Source organism: Antechinus flavipes, chromosome 3, assembly GCF_016432865.1.
Source record: "Antechinus flavipes isolate AdamAnt ecotype Samford, QLD, Australia chromosome 3, AdamAnt_v2, whole genome shotgun sequence".
Classification (NCBI taxonomy): Eukaryota; Metazoa; Chordata; class Mammalia; order Dasyuromorphia; family Dasyuridae; genus Antechinus; species Antechinus flavipes.
The window spans coordinates 123,914,181-123,923,531 of record NC_067400.1 but is presented as its reverse complement, the minus strand read 5'-3'; the positions used below and the strand labels follow the sequence as shown (position 1 = coordinate 123,923,531).

At 33.5% G+C, this 9,351-nt stretch overlaps 1 long non-coding RNA gene across 1 annotated transcript in view; it reads right to left on the bottom strand.

Moving 5' to 3' along the window:
* Positions 1-7,470: 7,470 nt before the first annotated feature.
* LOC127557815 (uncharacterized) overlaps positions 7,471-9,351 on the bottom strand; it is a 38,551-nt gene continuing 36,670 nt past the window's right edge. The window contains exon 6 of the long non-coding RNA XR_007952635.1: positions 7,471-7,662. This is a non-coding gene — a long non-coding RNA (uncharacterized LOC127557815). The remainder of the gene's footprint in view (positions 7,663-9,351) is intronic.

Here is a 9,351-nt window from a genome sequence, read left to right as displayed (position 1 = left end):
ATGATGAGGTCTGTCAGACAATAAAATTACTTCATAGCATTATGCCTTTGTCCCCTAAACATTCCCTTGTATAAGACTCGATAAAAGTCTAGGAAAAGCCTAGGAAAAGTCTATAATTGGGTTGAGCAACAATGAAATCTTTTAATGAGGAAAATGAGGAAAACCACTTCTGAACCAGGATTGTCTAAGAGGAAAAATTAAATCACTCCTAATCTTCTACTTAAAGGTGAACTCAAAGGTGAGACTGAAGAAATCTAAAAGAAGAGCCTTCTGCCATGTCTCAACTGAGGGTCATTTGTATTTGGAGGGATATTTTTATTTTATTTTATCTTTTTTTATAGTTGCAAAAGATTTTATTTCAAATATCAAAGTTTCACTAAACACCATAAGAATTAGGTTATCATAATTTTTCTTGTGTGTTCAATTAACAATGAGTGAATTTAAGTACATTTTGTTATTCCTTCATTTATAAATTAAGAATAATCACATTCTGGAATTCTGTATCAATGAATCAGTGGCAGTTAACTTAAAACCGCAGAAAAATACTGGCTATAGTTAGCCTCCAATTTGTATTACCTATTCTTCCTTAAAGTAAGATTGAAATCTTCAGCTCTAAGATCTATTGTTACTGTTTGCTCAAAGATGTAATTTCAAAACATTTTTATTAACATGCAATTTCATTAAATAATCTCAAATGAAATTCACTCTTTATTATAAGCAAACTTGTAAGTCTTAGAGAAATACTTTTAACATTACAATTGAAAATTGTGTTGACAGTTGACTAGATCAAAAGCCAGAAGTGTAAAACCTGCAGCTACCCATTAAATAAAACAAACCAAGCAAAACAAAAGCAAGAAAATTAGAGGGAAACAATCCCTAGAAAGTCAGCAGATCTACTATCCAGCAGAGATACTTCCTGTGAAAAGCCTGATAGGCTTAGTGATGTGTTTGACCCAGTGCAGTAGCAGTTGAACCTGATTAAGATCTCAGCTCTGTAGCTTCATATTAACTTGATATAGTTTAATAGTAAATTGACTTTTTCACAGGAAGTGGTGTGACCTATGCCTAGCTGAGCAGAGGAGTGACTCATTTCTCACTAAAGCCTTCCCCCTCCAAAGAACTTCACGAAGACCCACCAAAAGAAAAAGCATCAAACTTTTGTAGTTCTGGTGTTGTGAACTGCATTAGCCACATCTATTAAGTATACCTATGTCTTAATACCATTGCACTTTAAGCTTATACTTACCTTTCTTTCCACTGATTTTATATGTATTTGTGGGAGAGCATATTTCATTTTTTTTTTGGAAAATGCTTTATAACTCTTTTTCTTGTTATTCCCTTTGAATAAATGTCTTTGCTAAGAACAGAATCTATTGGCTGATTGTTAATGTGAAGCATACTAGTGGGGGCATGTGAGCTATAGATGAGGGAAATAGTCACCACTGGAATGCTGAGAATAGTTGTTGCTGATCCTCTAGAGATCCAATCTGTGAGTGCCAGAGCAGACTGGGGGAATGACTTTAGAAGGGGTTCATGTATAAAATGGGGATAATAAAAAGAACATCCACTTCATAATACTTTTGTAGAGATTAAATGAGCTAACACATATAAAACTCTTTGTAAACCTTAAAATATTTTATAAATACTATTATTAATATTTGCTACATTTTTTGTACATATATAGATAGATATAGATAGATGAATATACATACATACAGTGTAGAATAGTGAAAAAAACACTGACTCTGGATTAGTTTCCAATTCTATCTCTGAAACGTGCTACTTTTGTGACTCTGGACAAATCATTAACTTTCCAGATTCCAATTTCCTCATTTGTAAAATAAAGCCTTTGAATTAGATGACATCAGGTCCTTTCTAATTTCTAATATGATCTGTGATATCTCTCTCTCTCTCTCTCTCTCTCTCTCTCTCTCTCTCTCTCTCACATTTCCTCCCTCCTTCCCTCTCATATACATATGTTATAAATACTAGCATATATGTATTTGTTTATGTATATATTTACATGTAAAATTCCCACCCAACTTGAAGATGAGGATATGATACCATCATTGATACCCATTATCTGCAAAAAAAGGTGGAAGCAAAGGCCCCTCTGCAAAAACCCATCCATAATCAACAGCATGACATAGACAATATTTGTAAATTTAAAACTATAACTGACCAAAAAGGGAGACTTTGGAAAGATGGAAAGAGATGAACTGGAAATTAATTAAAGGGATGCCCATAAATTGAAGAAAGATTCCATAAATGGAATATTATTATGCTGGAACCAATGAAGAAATAGGTGATTTTAAAGAGATATAGAGATATATTAACTGATGTAAAATGATATAAGCAGAGTCAGAAGAATAATTTATTCAAAAATAAATATTTATACAAAAATAAATAAATTATACAAAAAAATACCAAACTCAACAATTTTCAAGACTTTTTAAAATGACGAATGAATTGAGAACCAAGAAAATCAGTTATGTATAGAATAACAACCTTGTAAAGATAAATAGCTTTAAAAGCTAGAATAAGGGTACCACCAAAAATGTTGGGATTCCAGCACTCTCCCCATATGGGACACCAAATGTTGAAGGTGTGGAGTTGAGCCCTTAAAATATATTGAGATTTTGGGGCAGTGTTGTGAGGAGTCTCAGGAGAACTTGTAGACAGATCATCTCCAAATCCAGAGGCAAGAATTTTGTTATGCTGTTGGCAGTGGGCTAAATTCCAAGAGAGAATTTAACCATTAATAAGGGAGAAGATGCCATGAAGCATGCAAGATTCCTAATGAACTAGCCATTGTGACACTTAGTAAGTGGACTAGATCCTAAAACGAATTAGGAGGGGATTATACCATTGATTGACTGGTTTGCTAAATTCCCAAAAAGAAATTAGTCATTGTGATGCTTAGTAAATCTGCTAACTCTTAAAGGAAGTTCTTTTTTATAAGAGAAAATAATCTAGTGGATTGACATCTATAATTTGGCTTTTTGATTTGATGCTATAAATATGGGGTCATGATAATTTTGTCAATTCAATGATTTCAACAAGGGTCTACTGTAATAAAGGCCCATGTAAACATAACAAAAGGCCCACTTAAAAACAAAACAATCCTATCAATGCCCCTCCTTGCTTGCAGTTGGGAGAAGCTTGACTTCCAGACTTCCAGATTGTTTACAGTAATTCAGGTCATCTCCTGTTATTCAGATGACCAAAGATGAAACATATATATCAACCTCTTTATAGAGACATGATAAAATAAGGTGCAGAATGAGACATATATATTTTTGTATATAACCACTGAAGGAATTTATTTTTCTTACTTATGCATATTTGTTACAAGGAATTTATTATTCTTCTCTCTCTCTCTCTCTCTCTCTTTTTTTTTTTTCCAATAGGGTGGGAAATAGGAAGGAGAGGAAAATAGATTTGTACTTGTTTTTTAAATTAAAAAAAAAAAAAACAGAAATAGGAGATGCTACAGATATTGAATGTTGCATACACTTTCAGATCAGGTCACAACATTTATTTTAATCTAATTGTTTAATTTTAAATATTTTACATTTTAAATGATATTTACATAGTACCTACTATGTGCCAGGTTATAAGCCAAATGCTTTACAATCATTTTCTTATCTATTCCTCACACCACAGTAGGTAGGTATAGATTAAGAAACTGAGGCAAACAGAAGTTAAATTATTTAACTAGGGTTATAGATCTAGTAAGTAAGTATCTAAGGTCCAGTTTGAATTCAGGTCTTCCTGACACCAGATCAAGAGTGCAATGCCACCTTACTGTCCCTTTATTTTATTATGAGACCTCATACTGGGTAGACATGATCTGTAAGTGTTTATAATGTAAAAACAAAACACATCAATATAACAAAGAAAAAGAAAGATATAAACTCTAAGGTTCAATAAGTACCCTTATTGATTTGGTTCTCTAGTTACATATGAGAATTGATTCCTTCTTTTGAGGAGATGATGTACTCTTGCCACAAAGCTAAAGAAATTAGAAGGGGAGATTTTGGGAAAACCCTAGGAAGATTTTATAGATCAATTTTATGAGAGGGGGGAGAGAGAATTAAATTCATCAGCCTCTTTACTCTCCAAACCAGAGACCATGCATGAGAGGAGATAAGCCAGTCAGGAAGGCAGATAGTTATACCTGAAGAGTTTATGTTTTCTTCCCTACATCACTTTCTACCTTCCTCTGATAAGTGGAATAAAATTAAATTTCCTTTGTCACTGGAGAGGGAATGTCATTTGATTGTTTCTTTGTTCCTCTCATCAATTTAGTGACTTTGTAGACCATAATTCCTTTCCTGGACTCTATTTAATATCTATATGTTTCCACATTAGACTATAAACTTCTTAAAATTTTAAAATTAAGATTAAGATTTTTGTGTTCATATTCTCAGAATTTGGTTAATTGGCACATTCATTTATTTTGAAAACCTGTAAGTTCCCATATTAGCAGTGTGACTCTGGGTAGATCACTTAATCTCTCCTTGCCTTTATCCACTGAAGAAAGAAATGACAAATCATTTCAGAATCTTTGCCAGGAAAACATCACAGACAATATTGATGTGCTATGGCCCACAGGGTCACAAGAATTGGATACAATCAAATAACTGAATAACACAATTTCATTTATTACTATACTACAAATTAAGAATATAGTGAAAAGTATAGCACCAAATATTTATTAAAAAAAAAAGAAACCTCTATGAATTTATCCTATCTTTGTTTCAGATTCAGCTCTGGTAAGCATGGTGGTTGATTTCTATTTAAGTTTCCTTATTTGTAAGACAGAAATTTTATTTAAACACAATTAAAAATATGCCTTTGCCTAGAGGCTTTATAGAGCATATTTGAAGAGATACAAGAAGAATCTGCATGATAATTACAGTATTGTTATGATTGTTATTTCTAATAGAATACCATCTTAGTTCTTGACCCATGCTTTCTTCTGATAGTTCATAAAGGAGTAAATAAAGAATCAAAGCAGAAATATATGACAGAAAGACCAATTTCATCAGTTTCTGTCTCCCAAGACAGCTATGATGTATGCTAACTTTGAATTCACTAGTGTCTAGTTTGCTCTATGCAAGATAGGTACAGATAGAGATCTAACATTATGGAGTATTTGACTGTGCAGCAAATTTTTAATATAAGCAACTTGCTGTCTATTTTCTTTGTTCTTCTAAATTCTTAAATCTTTCCATATCTTGTCCCTGCAATGCATATTTTGATTAGGTTTTAAGTTTGTTTTCTTTCACATTTTTATGGGATCTGTAATGAATTTTTAATTACTATACCCTTCTTTCATCTGTATTCTATTAATTAAACTTATATAGGATTCTCTTTTCCCTTGTGTTTCCTAAACATTATTTTAGCCTGTACACATTTTCCTTTACAGCAATTCATTGGTCTTCAGCTGATCCCTCCCCTTGACTCTCTTGCCAGTCTTTCCTTTCCTGGGCCCCCACAGTAAAACACTTGGAAGCCCATTTGCTCATTTCTGTGACCTGGAGAGCCATAGCAGGGCACTGAACCACAGTGACAGGACAAATTCCCAGGGACTTGTTCTAACACAGCTTTATTTCTTGTAATCCCTTAGCATACTGTCAATTTACCGAGAGTATTCTTTGCCTTCCTTGGACACATAATTACTTCCCCTCGTGTGGCCAAGCTTCCTGTAGGACAATATGAGTTTTGCGTGCTCTGAGGCTTGGTGATTAAGAATGCCTGCCAGCAGACTCCTTCCATGATGCTATTATGTTGGACTAAAGGTTTAGCAGTCCAATCTTCCGTGTTGAAATACTAGGTTCAAATTCCAACTTGTTTATTTATTCCAGTGTATGCTGGAAAAAATGTTTGCATGGCTGTGGATTTTAGCAAGAAAGGGCCAAGGAATGAGAGATGCTACAGTTCTGTTAAATAAAAAGAAAAGAAAAGAAAAGAAAAGAAAAGAAAAGAAAAGAAAAGAAAAGAAAAGAAAAGAAAAGAAAAGAAAAGAAAAGAAAAGAAAAGAAAAGAAAAGAAAAGAAACATTCTAGCGCTTATACCTCAGAGGAAAATTTGTGTTATTACTTGATCATAGAAATGGGAGCTAGGGAATATTGTACTGCTCTGTTTCCGAAAGGAAATTCTAGTCCCCCTGTGATCTGGGAGAAATCTTTTAAATTCTTCCTTTATTTTCTTCACTTGGAAATGGTGATGATGTGGTTTTATCTAATTCCCCAGGGTTCTGAGAGAATATCCTTTGCATTTCTAAAGATTAAAGGACTTTGAATTGGGGACAGTGATAAGATAATGACTCAGCGACACCTTTTATTTTTTGGACTGGTTCTGTGATTTCCTTGAGGAGACTCCCTTTGCTAAGTCAAATCTTGCAGCTCTTCTGCAACTTATGTACTAGAAAGTTGACTTCTACTAAAGCACACTGTTTCTCTGAACACAATTAACATATATATAGTATTTCTGGACTTTCCCTCCCTTCCTCCCTCTGGGTCCAGTATCTTTGTCTTGGAAATCTCATGGATTAATTACATGGATGTTCTAGTTCATCAAATCATGAAGAATCCAATACAGCTCAACAACAACAACATACAATTATTCCTTCCACATTTTTGATTGTGTTAATATAATGGGAAACTTTGAAGACAAGTTCAAAGAGTCATAAATATAGATCTAAGAAGGGACGTCAAAGGCTTTTCAGGCTAACTATGCTAAATTTAAAGAGAATAAACTGACATCTAAATGCCTTTCCAAAGTCATGAGGTAGTGTTAAGAAATAGAAGTTTATATGATATATGTGTTTAAAAGGAACAGCAAGTTGTAGTGCAGTCATCTCTTTTTACTATACTATGTGATAGAAATGCTTGTTTTACCTATTAAAAAAAAACAAACAAACCCAAATAGGATTAGAATTCAGATTTGTTCTAGTCTTGCCTCCCTAGGAAGGCAAAAGAAGGAAGGAGGGTACTTGGATTTGTTGGCCAAAGTGTTCTCTGTGAAGTAGGAGACTAAATACTAGGTGAGGGTGGGGCTAAGCAAGGATGCAGTTAGGGACATAAGAAGGGGGAAAAGTACTTGGAGAGTGTGAGGACTAGTATAAAAGAGTTGTTGAGTTAGCAATTAAGTCCTAGACAAGGTAATGAACCATGATTTTGTAATGGGTGAAATTTTTTAAAAATTATTTTAATTTTAATTTTTTTTAGTTTTATGATCTTTTTCAAGCTAACTGCAGGAACAGGTAAATTAGACAGGGATGAAGGATTCACTGATTGGAAGTGGTGGAATATCAGAAATATAAATGATTTTAGGCATTAGTATGTTGGCAAATATTTAACAATCAGATCCTTAAAACAAAAGTAAACACAATACACTATTAAGTTTAATATTCTTTATTTGCTTTTTCTGCAACTCTTTTATTTAGACAATCGGCAAAACAAAAACCCTAGTTTGTAGGATTTATCCATTAAGGAGGTATAAATGTCATTGAAAATTAACAATTATCATCTAAATATATCTATACACAAAAAAGGCTCATTGAATCTTTTATGGATGCTTCAACATACTCCTGATCTAGGTTAGAAGTTCATGAAATATTAAAGTGTCTTGTGATCTAGTTTCTCAGACGTCCTGAAAAAAAAATGCAAAAGACCAGAGAGGTCATGAGGGTAAAGAAAAATTTTAGTGTTGTACTTATACAAAAGCTCAGTGGATCATTAGCTATATTCCAATTATAAGTTGGTAGAAATGATCATAATGAGGCATGTTTGTGGTCACAGATAGGAAGTATTTTTGAAGGCCACATTAGACCAAGGAAAAATCATCATCCCAGCAGTCCAGTCCTGCTAGCCCAGAAGAGGCAGTCCCAATCAAGAAGAAAAGAACAGTGGAAAGAACATCAAGAATCTCATTTCCATTCCCAGTTCTGCTATTTACTATTTGTGTAATTATATAAAGTCAATTAATCTCTTTGAGTCTCAAATTGGCCAACAAACTGACATCTAGGAAGGTAAATGCCTTTCAAAGTCATGAGGTAGTGTTAAGAAATAGAAGTTTATAGATAAATGTATTACATGTTTAAAAGGAACAGCAAATTGTATATAATTGCTGTTTCATGTGCAATCATCTCTTTTTGGACTCAGTGTCTCCAATGTTTTTTTTGGTTCCAAAATGATGATCCTATAAAATTAGGTGTTCCCAGAATTGAGCTTTCTGCTCATACTTTAGTATGTTAAGAGATTTACCTAAAACAAATATGGTGACATGTAGGACATTTACACACTGAGTCAATTTTTTTTTTCTTTTGTCACCGATTCTTCTTTTTCACTCAGCTTCACTAGGATAAAAAGTGTCCAAGAGGCAACTCCAGCTATTCTAAATCACTTGTTGCAATGATGATTGGCTAGTCACCAAGAAGTCCTTATCTTGAAGTGAATATCCCTTTGCTGTTTTCATATGAGATAGAGGGGGTGTCTTCAAATACAAGACCCTCAGGCTGATCAAGATACCTTTCCTTGATTGTTTTGGATAGCTGGATGGATACATAAACAAATATACCTACAAAAGTCTTTACTAATGGACAGGATTTGATCTGAGAAAGAGAAACAATGTATATATGAGGCATCTATCATTATAAATAAGGTTTCTATATCTGGTTATGGGTACAGGTCCAGGGAGACTGTTTAATTTATTCTTCTAAGACAACTTTTTAAAAGTATCTTTTAGTATAAGTTTCAGAAAAAAAGATGAGGAGAAGTGACATGTGTCTGATTTATTGTGGAAGAGATTTGGGATAAGAGCTAAGGACAACTTATTTCTAGGAAATACAAGCCTAAGCATAAAAAATGATACTTGGAATATGTAATTTGTAACTGTCAATAGGAATATAAGATTTGATTCTTTTTGAGCCTATCTTTGATAGGCTGAAATGAATGAGAAAGTGGGGGAAGCAAGATAATGTATTATGCCCAGAAGTATGTCCAAGTTCATTATGTCTAACTCTATGGATTTTTGGAAGTAGTGAGATGATAAGATCTAAGATATCATTGTGGGGTTGAACTAAGTGCCTAAGAAAAGAAAGTTGTGGGAGTTGAAAACTTGTATAGTCAACATATTAGTGGAGCCACCTACATAAATAGTAAAATCCATATGACTAGTTAATTAAAAGGGAGACTATGAACCAGATGTTGTTATTACTTCAAAAAATCTGTGGATTCAGCTATGTGGCTGTTCTCTCTATGTGGCTACTCTCTTCTTAAGTCTTTGTAAACCATCTTTATGATTTGTCATGGCCAAAAAGGAATATCATTTGGTGAACCT